Source organism: Cololabis saira, unplaced genomic scaffold, assembly GCF_033807715.1.
Source record: "Cololabis saira isolate AMF1-May2022 unplaced genomic scaffold, fColSai1.1 scf042, whole genome shotgun sequence".
In the NCBI taxonomy this organism is placed as follows: domain Eukaryota; kingdom Metazoa; phylum Chordata; class Actinopteri; order Beloniformes; family Belonidae; genus Cololabis; species Cololabis saira.
The window spans coordinates 162,501-172,500 of NW_026906206.1; the positions used below are offsets into that span (position 1 = coordinate 162,501).

Below are 10,000 nucleotides of genomic sequence, written 5' to 3' on the forward strand. Positions count from 1 at the left end.
CCATGTGCAAAACACTTTAGGACGTGAGCTGTCGCTGTTACCACGTTGAAATATGTGTGGGTAGATTAAGCGAGAGCGCTCTCTGCAGGTTGAAAAAGCTTACAGCACCTGGTATTCCCAGGCGGTCTCCCATCCAAGTACTAACCAGGCCCGACCCTGCTTAGCTTCCGAGATCAGACGAGACCGGGCGCATCCAGGCTGGTATGGCCGTAAGCAGAAGCTGCAGCTTGAAATACCTCTTATATGGAGTTGAAGATAAGTCATAGAATATAAGTCATTGATCTGTTGGTTTTATTTGTTGGAGTTAAAGTGCCTTAACCATGTGCAAAACACTTTAGGACGTGAGCTGTCGCTGTTACCACGTTGAAATATGTGTGGGTAGATTAAGCAAGAGCGCTTTCTGCTGGTTGAAAATGCTTACAGCACCTGGTATTCCCAGGCGGTCTCCCATCCAAGTACTAACCATTCCCGACCCTGCTTAGCTTCCGAGATCAGACGAGATCGGGCGCATCCAGGCTGGTATGGCCGTAAGCAGAAGCTGCTGCTTGAAATACCTCTTATATGGAGTTGAAGATAAGTCATATAATATAAGTCATTGATTTGTTGGTGATATTAATTTAGAAGCGCTTATTTGTTGGAGTTAAAGTGCCTTAACCATGTGAAAAACACTTTTGGACGTGAGCTGTCGCTGTTACCACGTTGAAATATGTGTGGGTAGATTAAGCGAGAGCGCTCTCTGCTGGTTGAAAATGCTTACAACACCTGGTATTCCCAGGCGGTCTCCCATCCAAGTATTAACCAGGCCCGACCCTGCTTAGCTTCCGAGATCAGACGAGATCGGGCGCATCCAGGCTGGTATGGCCGTAAGCAGAAGCTGCAGCTTGAAATACCTCTGATATGGAGTTAAAAGAGGCTTGGACATTAAAATAACTGAACAGTGGACACAGTAGTAAATCACAGGAACGGTGATCAGGATGAGTGGACTGGACACGTGTACAAACATACATGCTATCTGGACTGTGAAGGATGAAATTAGACAAATTGCTATGTGGTAAACTATGTATCTTACTGAATTCTGTTGTTGATGTGATCATGAATCTTACATAGAACGGGGCGGGACTTTGATAAGCGTCAGCTTCTCCCGTACCCTTTTCGTCATGTGCTGAGTATGCAATGTATAATGTTCTGGAGATGAAATGTGTCTATATAAACATGCCGAAATAAACGAAAAAATAAAAAAATAAAATAAGATAAGTTATATAATACAAGTCATTGATTTGTTGGTGATAATTTAGAAGCGCTTATTTGTTGGAGTTAAAGTGCCTTAACCATGTGAAAAACACTTTAGGACGTGAGCTGTCGCTGTTACCACGTTGAAATATGTGTGCGTAGATTAAGCGAGAGCGCTCTCTGCTGGTTGAAAATGCTTACAGCACCTGGTATTCCCAGGCGGTCTCCCATCCAAGTACTAACCAGGCCCGACCCTGCTTAGCTTCCGAGATCAGACGAGATCGGGCGCATCCAGGCTGGTATTGCCGTAAGCAGAAGCTCCTGCTTGAAATACCTCTTATATGGAGTTGAAGATAAGTCATAGAATAAAAGTCATTGATTTGTTGGTTTTATTTGTTGGAGTTAAAGTGCCTTAACTATGTGCAAAACACTTTAGGACGTGAGCTGTCGCTGTTACCACGTTGAAATATGTGTGGGTAGATTAAGCGAGAGCGTTCTCTGCTGGTTGAAAAAGCTTACAGCACCTGGTATTCCCAGGCGGTCTCCCATCCAAGTACTAACCAGGCCCGACCCTGCTTAGCTTCCGAGATCAGACGAGATCGGGCGCATCCAGGCTGGTATGGCCGTAAGCAGATGCTGCGGCTTGAAATACCTCTTATATGGAGTTGAAGATAAGTCATAGAATATAAGTCATTGATTTGTTGGTTTTATTTGTCGGAGTTAAAGTGCCTTAACCATGTGCAAAACACTTTAGGACGTGAGCTGTCGCTGTTACCACGTTGAAATATGTGTGGTTAGATTAAGCGAGAGCGCGCTCTGCTGGTTGAAAAAGCTTACAGCACCTGGTATTCCCAGGCGGTCTCCCATCCAAGTACTGACCAGGCCCGACCCTGCTTAGCTTCCGAGATCAGACGAGATCGGGCGCATCCAGGCTGGTATGGCCTTAAGCAGAAGCTGCAGCTTGAAATACGTCTGATATGGAGTTGAAGATAAGTCATAATATAAGTCATTGATTTGTTGGTGATAATAATTTAGAAGCGCTTATTTGTTGGAGTTAAAGTGCCTTAACCATGTGCAAAACACTTTAGGACGTGAGCTGTCGCTGTTACCACGTTGAAATATGTGTGGGTAGATTAAGCGAGAGCGTTCTCTGCTGGTTGAAAGAGCTTACAGCACCTGGTATTCCCAGGCGGTCTCCCATCCAAGTACTAACCAGGCCCCACCCTGCTTAGCTTCCGAGATCAGACGAGATCAGGCGCATCCAGGCTGGTATGGCCGTAAGCAGAAGCTGCTGCTTGAAATACCTCTTATATGGAGTTGAAGATAAGTCATAGAATATAAGTCATTGATTTGTTGGTTTTATTTGTTGGAGTTAAAGTGCCTTAACCATGTGCAAAACACTTTAGGACGTGAGCTGTCGCTGTTACCACGTTGAAATATGTGTGGCTAAATTAAGCGAGAGCGTTCTCTGCTGGTTGAAAAAGATTACAGCACCTGGTATTCCCAGGCGGTCTCCCACCCAAGTACTAACCAGGCCAGACCCTGCTTAGCTTCCGAGATCAGACGAGATCGGGCGCATCCAGGCTGGTATGGCCGTGAGCAGAAGTTGCAGCTTGAAATACCTCTTATATGGAGTTGAAGATAAGTCATAGAATATATGTCATTGATTTGTTGGTTTTATTTGTTGGAGTTAAAGTGCCTTAACCATGTGCAAAACACTTTAGGACGAGAGCTGTCGCTGTTACCACGTTGAAATATGTGCGGGTAGATTAAGCGAGAGCCCTCTCTGCTGGTGGAAAAAGCTTACAGCACCTGGTATTCCCAGGCGGTCTCCCATCCAAGTACTAACCAGGCCCGACCCTGCTTAGCTTCCGAGATCAGACGAGTTCGGGCGCATCCAGGCTGGTATGGCCCTATGCAGACGCTGCAGCTTGAAATACCTCTTATATGGAGTTGAAGATAAGTCATATAATATAAGTCATTGATTTGTTGGTGATAATAATTTAGATGCGCTTATTTGTTGGAGTTAAAGTGCCTTAACCATGTGCAAAACACTTTAGGACGTGAGCTGTCGCTGTTACCACGTTGAAATATGTGTGGCTAGATTAAGCAAGAGCGTTCTCTGCTGGTTGAAAAAGCTTACAGCACCTGGTATTCCCAGGCGGTCTCCCATCCAAGTACTAACCAGGCCCCACCCTGCTTAGCTTCCGAGATCAGACGAGATCGGGCGCATCCAGGCTGGTATGGCCGTAAGCAGAAGCTGCAGCTTGAAATATCTCTTATATGGAGTTGAAGATAAGTCATAGCATATAAGTCATTGATTTGTTGGTTTTATTTGTTGGAGTTAAAGTGCCTTAACCATGTGCAAAACACTTTAGGACGTGAGCTGTCGCTGTTACCACGTTGAAATATGTGTGGGTAGATTAAGCGAGAGCGCTCTCTGCTGGTGAAAAAGCTTACAGCACCTGGTATTCCCAGGCGGTCTCCCATCCAAGTACTAACCAGGCCCGACCCTGCTTAGCTTCCGAGATCAGACGAGATCGGGCGCATCCAGGCTGGTATGGCCGTAAGCAGAAGCTGCAGCTTGAAATATCTCTTATATGGAGTTGAAGATAAGTCATAGCATATAAGTCATTGATTTGTTGGTTTTATTTGTTGGAGTTAAAGTGCCTTAACCATGTGCAAAACACTTTAGGACGTGAGCTGTCGCTGTTACCACGTTGAAATATGTGTGGGTAGATTAAGCGAGAGCGCTCTCTGCTGGTGAAAAAGCTTACAGCACCTGGTATTCCCAGGCGGTCTCCCATCCAAGTACTAACCAGGCCCGACCCTGCTTAGCTTCCGAGATCAGACGAGATCGGGCGCATCCAGGCTGGTATGGCCGTAAGCAGAAGTTGCAGCTTGAAATACCTCTTATATGGAGTTGAAGATAAGTCATAGAATATATGTCATTGATTTGTTGGTTTTATTTGTTGGAGTTAAAGTGCCTTAACCATGTGCAAAACACTTTAGGACGAGAGCTGTCGCTGTTACCACGTTGAAATATGTGCGGGTAGATTAAGCGAGAGTCCTCTCTGCTGGATGAAAAAGCTTACAGCACCTGGTATTCCCAGGCGGTCTCCCATCCAAGTACTAACCAGGCCCGACCCTGCTTAGCTTCCGAGATCAGACGAGTTCGGGCGTATCCAGGCTGGTATGGCCCTAAGCAGAAGCTGCAGCTTGAAATACCTCTTATATGGAGTTGAAGATAAGTCATATAATATAAGTCATTGATTTGTTGGTGATAATAATTTAGAAGCGCTTATTTGTTGGAGTTAAAGTGCCTTAACCATGTGCAAAACACTTTAGGACGTGAGCTGTCGCTGTTACCACGTTGAAATATGTGTGGCTAGATTAAGCGAGAGCGTTCTCTGCTGGTTGAAAAAGCTTACAGCACCTGGTATTCCCAGGCGGTCTCCCATCCAAGTACTAACCAGGCCCTACCCTGCTTAGCTTCCAAGATCAGACGAGATCGGGCGCATAAAGGCTGGTATGGCCGTAAGCAGAAGTTGCAGCTTGAAATACCTCTTATATGGAGTTGAAGATAAGTCATAGCATATAAGTCATTGATTTGTTGGTTTTATTTGTTGGAGTTAAAGTGCCTTAACCATGTGCAAAACACTTTAGGACGGGAGCTGTCGCTGTTACCACGTTGAAATATGTGTGGGTAGATTAAGCGAGACCGCTCTCTGCAGGTTGAAAAAACTTACAGCACCTGGTATTCCCAGGCGGTCTCCCATCCAAGTACTAACCAGGCCCGACCCTGCTTAGCTTCCGAGATCAGACGAGTTCGGGCGCATCCAGGCTGGTATGGCCCTAAGCAGAAGCTGCAGCTTGAAATACCTCTTATATGGAGTTGAAGATAAGTCATATAATATAAGTCATTGATTTGTTGGTGATAATAATTTAGAAGCGCTTATTTGTTGGAGTTAAAGTGCCTTAACCATGTGCAAAACACTTTAGGACGTGAGCTGTCGCTGTTACCACGTTGAAATATGTGTGGCTAGATTAAGCGAGAGCGTTCTCTGCTGGTTGAAAAAGCTTACAGCACCTGGTATTCCCAGGCGGTCTCCCATCCAAGTACTAACCAGGCCCGACCCTGCTTAGCTTCCGAGATCAGACGAGTTCGGGCGCATCCAGGCTGGTATGGCCCTAAGCAGAAGCTGCAGCTTGAAATACCTCTTATATGGAGTTGAAGATAAGTCATATAATATAAGTCATTGATTTGTTGGTGATAATAATTTAGAAGCGCTTATTTGTTGGAGTTAAAGTGCCTTAACCATGTGCAAAACACTTTAGGACGTGAGCTGTCGCTGTTACCACGTTGAAATATGTGTGGCTAGATTAAGCGAGAGCGTTCTCTGCTGGTTGAAAAAGCTTACAGCACCTGGTATTCCCAGGCGGTCTCCCATCCAAGTACTAACCAGGCCCGACCCTGCTTAGCTTCCGAGATCAGACGAGATCGGGCGCATCCAGGCTGGTATGGCCGTAAGCAGAAGCTGCAGCTTGAAATACCTCTTATATGGAGTTGAAGATAAGTCATAGAATATAAGTCATTGATCTGTTGGTTTTATTTGTTTGAGTTAAAGTGCCTTAACCATGTGGAAAACACTTTAGGACGTGAGCTGTCGCTGTTACCACGTTGAAATATGTGTGGGTAGATTAAGCGAGAGCGCTCTCTGCTGGTGAAAAAGCTTACAGCACCTGGTATTCCCAGCCGGTCTCCCATCCAAGTACTAACCAGGCCCGATCCTGCTTAGCTTCCGAGATCAGACGAGATCGGGCGCATCCAGGCTGGTATGGCCGTAAGCTGAAGCTGCAGCTTGAAATACTTCTTATATGGAGTTGAAGATAAGTATATAATACAAGTCATTGATTTGTTGGTGATAATAATTTAGAAGCGCTTATTTGTTGGAGTTAAAGTGCCTTAACCATGTGCAAAACACTTTAGGACGTGAGCTGTCGCTGTTACCACGTTGAAATATGTGTGGGTAGATTAAGCGAGAGCGCTCTCTGCAGGTTGAAAAAGCTTACAGCACCTGGTATTCCCAGGCGGTCTCCCATCCACGTACTAACCAGGCCCGACCCTGCTTAGCTTCCGAGATCAGACGAGATCGGGCGCATCCAGGCTGGTATGGCCGTAAGCAGAAGCTGCAGCTTGAAATACCTCTTATATGGAGTTGAAGATAAGTCATAGCATATAAGTCATTGATTTGTTGGTTTTATTTGTTGGAGTTAAAGTGCCTTAACCATGTGCAAAACACTTTAGGACGTGAGCTGTCGCTGTTACCACGTTGAAATATGTGTGGGTAGATTAAGCGAGAGCGCTCTCTGCAGGTTGAAAAAGCTTACAGCACCTGGTATTCCCAGGCGGTCTCCCATCCAAGTACTAACCAGGCCCGACCCTGCTTAGCTTCCGAGATCAGACGAGACCGGGCGCATCCCGGCTGGTATGGCCGTAAGCAGAAGCTGCAGCTTGAAATACCTCTTATATGGAGTTGAAGATAAGTCATAGAATATAAGTCATTGATCTGTTGGTTTTATTTGTTGGAGTTAAAGTGCCTTAACCATGTGCAAAACACTTTAGGACGTGAGCTGTCGCTGTTACCACGTTGAAATATGTGTGGGTAGATTAAGCGAGAGCGTTCTCTGCTGGTTGAAAAATCTTACAGCACCTGGTATTCCCAGGCGGTCTCCCATCCAAGTACTAACCAGGCCCGACCCTGCTTAGCTTCCGAGATCAGACGAGATCAGGCGCATCCAGGCTGGTATGGCCGTAAGCAGAAGCTGCAGCTTGAAATACCTCTTATATGGAGTTGAAGATAAGTCATAGAATATATGTCATTGATTTGTTGGTGATAATAATTTAGAAGCGCTTATTTGTTGGAGTTAAGGTGCCTTAACTATGTGCAAAACACTTTAGGACGTGAGCTGTCGCTGTTACCACGTTGAAATATGTGTGGGTAGATTAAGCAAGAGCGTTCTCTGCTGGTTGAAAAAGCTTACAGCACCTGGTATTCCCAAGCGGTCTCCCATCCAAGTACTAACCAGGCCCGACCCTGCTTAGCTTCCGAGATCAGACGAGATCGGGCGCATCCAGGCTGGTATGGCCGTAAGCAGAAGCTGCAGCTTGAAATACCTCTTATATGGAGTTGAAGATAAGTCATAGAATATAAGTCATTGATTTGTTGGTTTTATTTGTTGGAGTTAAAGTGCCTTAACCATGTGCAAAACACTTTAGGACGTGAGCTGTCGCTGTTACCACGTTGAAATATGTGTAGGTAGATTAAGCGAGAGCGCTCTCTGCTGGTTGAAAAAGCTTACAGCACCTGGTATTCCCAGGCGGTCTCCCATCCAAGTACTAACCAGGCCCGACCCTGCTTAGCTTCCGAGATCAGACAAGATCCGGCGCATCCAGGCTGGTATGGCCGTAAGCTGAAGCTGCAGCTTGAAATACCTCTTATATGGAGTTGAAGATAAGTCATATAATATAAGTCATGATTTGTTGGTGATAATAATTTAGAAGCGCTTATTTGTTGGAGTTAAAGTGCCTTAACCATGTGCAAAACACTTTAGGACGTGAGCTGTCGCTGTTACCACGTTGAAATTTGTGTGGGTAGATTAAGCGAGAGCGCTCTCTGCTGGTTGAAAAAGCTTACAGCACCTGGTATTCCCAGGCGGTCTCCCATCCAAGTACTAACCAGGCCCGACCCTGCTTAGCTTCCGAGATCAGACGAGATCGGGCGCATCCAGGCTGGTATGGCCGTAAGCAGAAGCTGCAGCTTGAAATACCTCTTATATGGAGTTGAAGATAAGTCATAGAATATAAGTCATTGATTTGTTGTTTTTATTTGTTGGAGTTAAAGTGCCTTAACCATGTGCAAAACACTTTAGGACGTGAGCTGTCGCTGTTACCACGTTGAAATATGTGTGGGTAGATTAAGCGAGAGCGCTCTCTGCTGGTTGAAAAAGCTTACAGCACCTGGTATTCCCAGGCGGTCTCCCATCCAAGTACTAACCAGGCCCGACCCTGCTTAGCTTCCGAGATCAGACGAGATCGGGCGCATCCAGGCTGGTATGGCCGTAAGCTGAAGCTGCAGCTTGAAATACCTCTTATATGGAGTTGAAGATAAGTCATATAATATAAGTCATTGATTTGTTGGTGATAATAATTTAGAAGCGCTTATTTGTTGGAGTTAAAGTGCCTTAACCATGTGCAAAACACTTTAGGACGTGAGCTGTCGCTGTTACCACGTTGAAATTGTGTGGGTAGATTAAGCGAGAGCGCTCTCTGCTGGTTGAAAAAGCTTACAGCACCTGGTATTCCCAGGCGGTCTCCCATCCAAGTACTAACCAGGCCCGACCAGGCTTAGCTTCTGAGATCAGACGAGATCGGGCGCATCCAGGCTGGTATGGCCGTAAGCAGAAGCTGCAGCTTGAAATACCTCTTATATGGAGTTGAAGATAAGTCATAGAATATAAGTCATTGATTTGTTGGTTTTATTTGTTGGAGTTAAAGTGCCTTAACCATGTGCAAAACACTTTAGGACGTGAGCTGTCGCTCTTACCACGTTGAAATATGTGTGGGTAGATTAAGCGAGAGCGCTCTCTGCTGGTTGAAAAAGCTTACAGCACCTGGTATTCCCAGGCGGTCTCCCATCCAAGTACTAACCAGGCCCGACCCTGCTTAGCTTCCGAGATCAGACGAGATCGGGCGCATCCAGGCTGGTATGGCCGTAAGCAGAATCTGCTGCTTGAAATACCTCTGATATGGAGTTGAAGATAAGTCATAGAATATAAGTCATTGATTTGTTGGTTTTATTTGTTGGAGTTAAGGTGCCTTAACCATGTGCAAAACACTTTAGGACGTGAGCTGTCGCTCTTACCACGTTGAAATATGTGTGGGTAGATTAAGCGAGAGCGCTCTCTGCTGGTTGAAAAAGCTTACAGCACCTGGTATTCCCAGGCGGTCTCCCATCCAAGTACTAACCAGGCCCGACCCTGCTTAGCTTCCGAGATCAGACGAGATCGGGCGCATCCAGGCTGGTATGGCCGTAAGCAGAATCTGCTGCTTGAAATACCTCTGATATGGAGTTGAAGATAAGTCATAGAATATAAGTCATTGATTTGTTGGTTTTATTTGTTGGAGTTAAGGTGCCTTAACCATGTGCAAAACACTTTAGGACGTGAGCTGTCGCTCTTACCACGTTGAAATATGTGTGGGTAGATTAAGCGAGAGCGCTCTCTGCTGGTTGAAAAAGCTTACAGCACCTGGTATTCCCAGGCGGTCTCCCATCCAAGTACTAACCAGGCCCGACCCTGCTTAGCTTCCGAGATCAGACGAGATCGGGCGCATCCAGGCTGGTATGGCCGTAAGCAGAATCTGCTGCTTGAAATACCTCTGATATGGAGTTGAAGATAAGTCATAGAATATAAGTCATTGATTTGTTGGTTTTATTTGTTGGAGTTAAGGTGCCTTAACCATGTGCAAAACACTTTAGGACGTGAGCTGTCGCTCTTACCACGTTGAAATATGTGTGGGTAGATTAAGCGAGAGCGCTCTCTGCTGGTTGAAAAAGCTTACAGCACCTGGTATTCCCAGGCGGTCTCCCATCCAATTACTAACCAGGCCCGACCCTGCTTAGCTTCCGAGATCAGACAAGATCGGGCGCATCCAGGCTGGTATGGCCGTAAGCTGAAGCTGCAGCTTGAAATACTTCTTATATGGAGT

General features: G+C 45.8%; 30 non-coding genes across 30 annotated transcripts; all 30 read right to left on the bottom strand.

Annotated features, from left to right (window-relative positions):
* Positions 1–96: 96 nt before the first annotated feature.
* On the bottom strand, positions 97–215 carry LOC133432139 (5S ribosomal RNA). The gene has a single exon (XR_009776451.1). It is a non-coding gene; the product is annotated as a 5S ribosomal RNA (ribosomal RNA).
* Positions 216–414: 199 nt separating this feature from the next.
* LOC133432385 (5S ribosomal RNA) lies at positions 415–533 on the bottom strand. Its single transcript, XR_009776689.1, has one exon. It is a non-coding gene; the product is annotated as a 5S ribosomal RNA (ribosomal RNA).
* Positions 534–750: 217 nt separating this feature from the next.
* On the bottom strand, positions 751–869 carry LOC133432280 (5S ribosomal RNA). The gene has a single exon (XR_009776589.1). It is a non-coding gene; the product is annotated as a 5S ribosomal RNA (ribosomal RNA).
* Positions 870–1,424: 555 nt separating this feature from the next.
* LOC133432149 (5S ribosomal RNA) lies at positions 1,425–1,543 on the bottom strand. The gene has a single exon (XR_009776460.1). It is a non-coding gene; the product is annotated as a 5S ribosomal RNA (ribosomal RNA).
* A 199-nt stretch (positions 1,544–1,742) lies between these two features.
* On the bottom strand, positions 1,743–1,861 carry LOC133432029 (5S ribosomal RNA). Its single transcript, XR_009776345.1, has one exon. It is a non-coding gene; the product is annotated as a 5S ribosomal RNA (ribosomal RNA).
* Positions 1,862–2,060: 199 nt separating this feature from the next.
* On the bottom strand, positions 2,061–2,179 carry LOC133432296 (5S ribosomal RNA). The gene has a single exon (XR_009776605.1). It is a non-coding gene; the product is annotated as a 5S ribosomal RNA (ribosomal RNA).
* Positions 2,180–2,394: 215 nt separating this feature from the next.
* Positions 2,395–2,513, bottom strand: LOC133432153 (5S ribosomal RNA). Its single transcript, XR_009776464.1, has one exon. It is a non-coding gene; the product is annotated as a 5S ribosomal RNA (ribosomal RNA).
* Positions 2,514–2,712: 199 nt separating this feature from the next.
* On the bottom strand, positions 2,713–2,831 carry LOC133432395 (5S ribosomal RNA). Its single transcript, XR_009776698.1, has one exon. It is a non-coding gene; the product is annotated as a 5S ribosomal RNA (ribosomal RNA).
* Positions 2,832–3,030: 199 nt separating this feature from the next.
* On the bottom strand, positions 3,031–3,149 carry LOC133432348 (5S ribosomal RNA). The gene has a single exon (XR_009776654.1). It is a non-coding gene; the product is annotated as a 5S ribosomal RNA (ribosomal RNA).
* A 217-nt stretch (positions 3,150–3,366) lies between these two features.
* On the bottom strand, positions 3,367–3,485 carry LOC133432066 (5S ribosomal RNA). The gene has a single exon (XR_009776381.1). It is a non-coding gene; the product is annotated as a 5S ribosomal RNA (ribosomal RNA).
* Positions 3,486–3,683: 198 nt separating this feature from the next.
* Positions 3,684–3,802, bottom strand: LOC133432031 (5S ribosomal RNA). The gene has a single exon (XR_009776347.1). It is a non-coding gene; the product is annotated as a 5S ribosomal RNA (ribosomal RNA).
* Positions 3,803–4,000: 198 nt separating this feature from the next.
* Positions 4,001–4,119, bottom strand: LOC133432032 (5S ribosomal RNA). Its single transcript, XR_009776348.1, has one exon. It is a non-coding gene; the product is annotated as a 5S ribosomal RNA (ribosomal RNA).
* Positions 4,120–4,318: 199 nt separating this feature from the next.
* Positions 4,319–4,437, bottom strand: LOC133432286 (5S ribosomal RNA). Its single transcript, XR_009776595.1, has one exon. It is a non-coding gene; the product is annotated as a 5S ribosomal RNA (ribosomal RNA).
* A 217-nt stretch (positions 4,438–4,654) lies between these two features.
* LOC133432254 (5S ribosomal RNA) lies at positions 4,655–4,773 on the bottom strand. Its single transcript, XR_009776563.1, has one exon. It is a non-coding gene; the product is annotated as a 5S ribosomal RNA (ribosomal RNA).
* Positions 4,774–4,972: 199 nt separating this feature from the next.
* Positions 4,973–5,091, bottom strand: LOC133432318 (5S ribosomal RNA). Its single transcript, XR_009776626.1, has one exon. It is a non-coding gene; the product is annotated as a 5S ribosomal RNA (ribosomal RNA).
* A 217-nt stretch (positions 5,092–5,308) lies between these two features.
* LOC133432272 (5S ribosomal RNA) lies at positions 5,309–5,427 on the bottom strand. Its single transcript, XR_009776581.1, has one exon. It is a non-coding gene; the product is annotated as a 5S ribosomal RNA (ribosomal RNA).
* Positions 5,428–5,644: 217 nt separating this feature from the next.
* Positions 5,645–5,763, bottom strand: LOC133432033 (5S ribosomal RNA). Its single transcript, XR_009776349.1, has one exon. It is a non-coding gene; the product is annotated as a 5S ribosomal RNA (ribosomal RNA).
* Positions 5,764–5,961: 198 nt separating this feature from the next.
* LOC133432112 (5S ribosomal RNA) lies at positions 5,962–6,080 on the bottom strand. The gene has a single exon (XR_009776426.1). It is a non-coding gene; the product is annotated as a 5S ribosomal RNA (ribosomal RNA).
* A 216-nt stretch (positions 6,081–6,296) lies between these two features.
* On the bottom strand, positions 6,297–6,415 carry LOC133432171 (5S ribosomal RNA). Its single transcript, XR_009776482.1, has one exon. It is a non-coding gene; the product is annotated as a 5S ribosomal RNA (ribosomal RNA).
* A 199-nt stretch (positions 6,416–6,614) lies between these two features.
* LOC133432276 (5S ribosomal RNA) lies at positions 6,615–6,733 on the bottom strand. Its single transcript, XR_009776585.1, has one exon. It is a non-coding gene; the product is annotated as a 5S ribosomal RNA (ribosomal RNA).
* A 199-nt stretch (positions 6,734–6,932) lies between these two features.
* Positions 6,933–7,051, bottom strand: LOC133432261 (5S ribosomal RNA). The gene has a single exon (XR_009776570.1). It is a non-coding gene; the product is annotated as a 5S ribosomal RNA (ribosomal RNA).
* Positions 7,052–7,268: 217 nt separating this feature from the next.
* Positions 7,269–7,387, bottom strand: LOC133432071 (5S ribosomal RNA). The gene has a single exon (XR_009776386.1). It is a non-coding gene; the product is annotated as a 5S ribosomal RNA (ribosomal RNA).
* Positions 7,388–7,586: 199 nt separating this feature from the next.
* LOC133432324 (5S ribosomal RNA) lies at positions 7,587–7,705 on the bottom strand. The gene has a single exon (XR_009776632.1). It is a non-coding gene; the product is annotated as a 5S ribosomal RNA (ribosomal RNA).
* Positions 7,706–7,921: 216 nt separating this feature from the next.
* LOC133432034 (5S ribosomal RNA) lies at positions 7,922–8,040 on the bottom strand. Its single transcript, XR_009776350.1, has one exon. It is a non-coding gene; the product is annotated as a 5S ribosomal RNA (ribosomal RNA).
* A 199-nt stretch (positions 8,041–8,239) lies between these two features.
* LOC133432035 (5S ribosomal RNA) lies at positions 8,240–8,358 on the bottom strand. The gene has a single exon (XR_009776351.1). It is a non-coding gene; the product is annotated as a 5S ribosomal RNA (ribosomal RNA).
* Positions 8,359–8,574: 216 nt separating this feature from the next.
* On the bottom strand, positions 8,575–8,693 carry LOC133432390 (5S ribosomal RNA). The gene has a single exon (XR_009776694.1). It is a non-coding gene; the product is annotated as a 5S ribosomal RNA (ribosomal RNA).
* A 199-nt stretch (positions 8,694–8,892) lies between these two features.
* On the bottom strand, positions 8,893–9,011 carry LOC133432036 (5S ribosomal RNA). Its single transcript, XR_009776352.1, has one exon. It is a non-coding gene; the product is annotated as a 5S ribosomal RNA (ribosomal RNA).
* Positions 9,012–9,210: 199 nt separating this feature from the next.
* LOC133432037 (5S ribosomal RNA) lies at positions 9,211–9,329 on the bottom strand. Its single transcript, XR_009776353.1, has one exon. It is a non-coding gene; the product is annotated as a 5S ribosomal RNA (ribosomal RNA).
* A 199-nt stretch (positions 9,330–9,528) lies between these two features.
* On the bottom strand, positions 9,529–9,647 carry LOC133432038 (5S ribosomal RNA). The gene has a single exon (XR_009776354.1). It is a non-coding gene; the product is annotated as a 5S ribosomal RNA (ribosomal RNA).
* Positions 9,648–9,846: 199 nt separating this feature from the next.
* On the bottom strand, positions 9,847–9,965 carry LOC133432320 (5S ribosomal RNA). Its single transcript, XR_009776628.1, has one exon. It is a non-coding gene; the product is annotated as a 5S ribosomal RNA (ribosomal RNA).
* Positions 9,966–10,000: the final 35 nt, after the last annotated feature.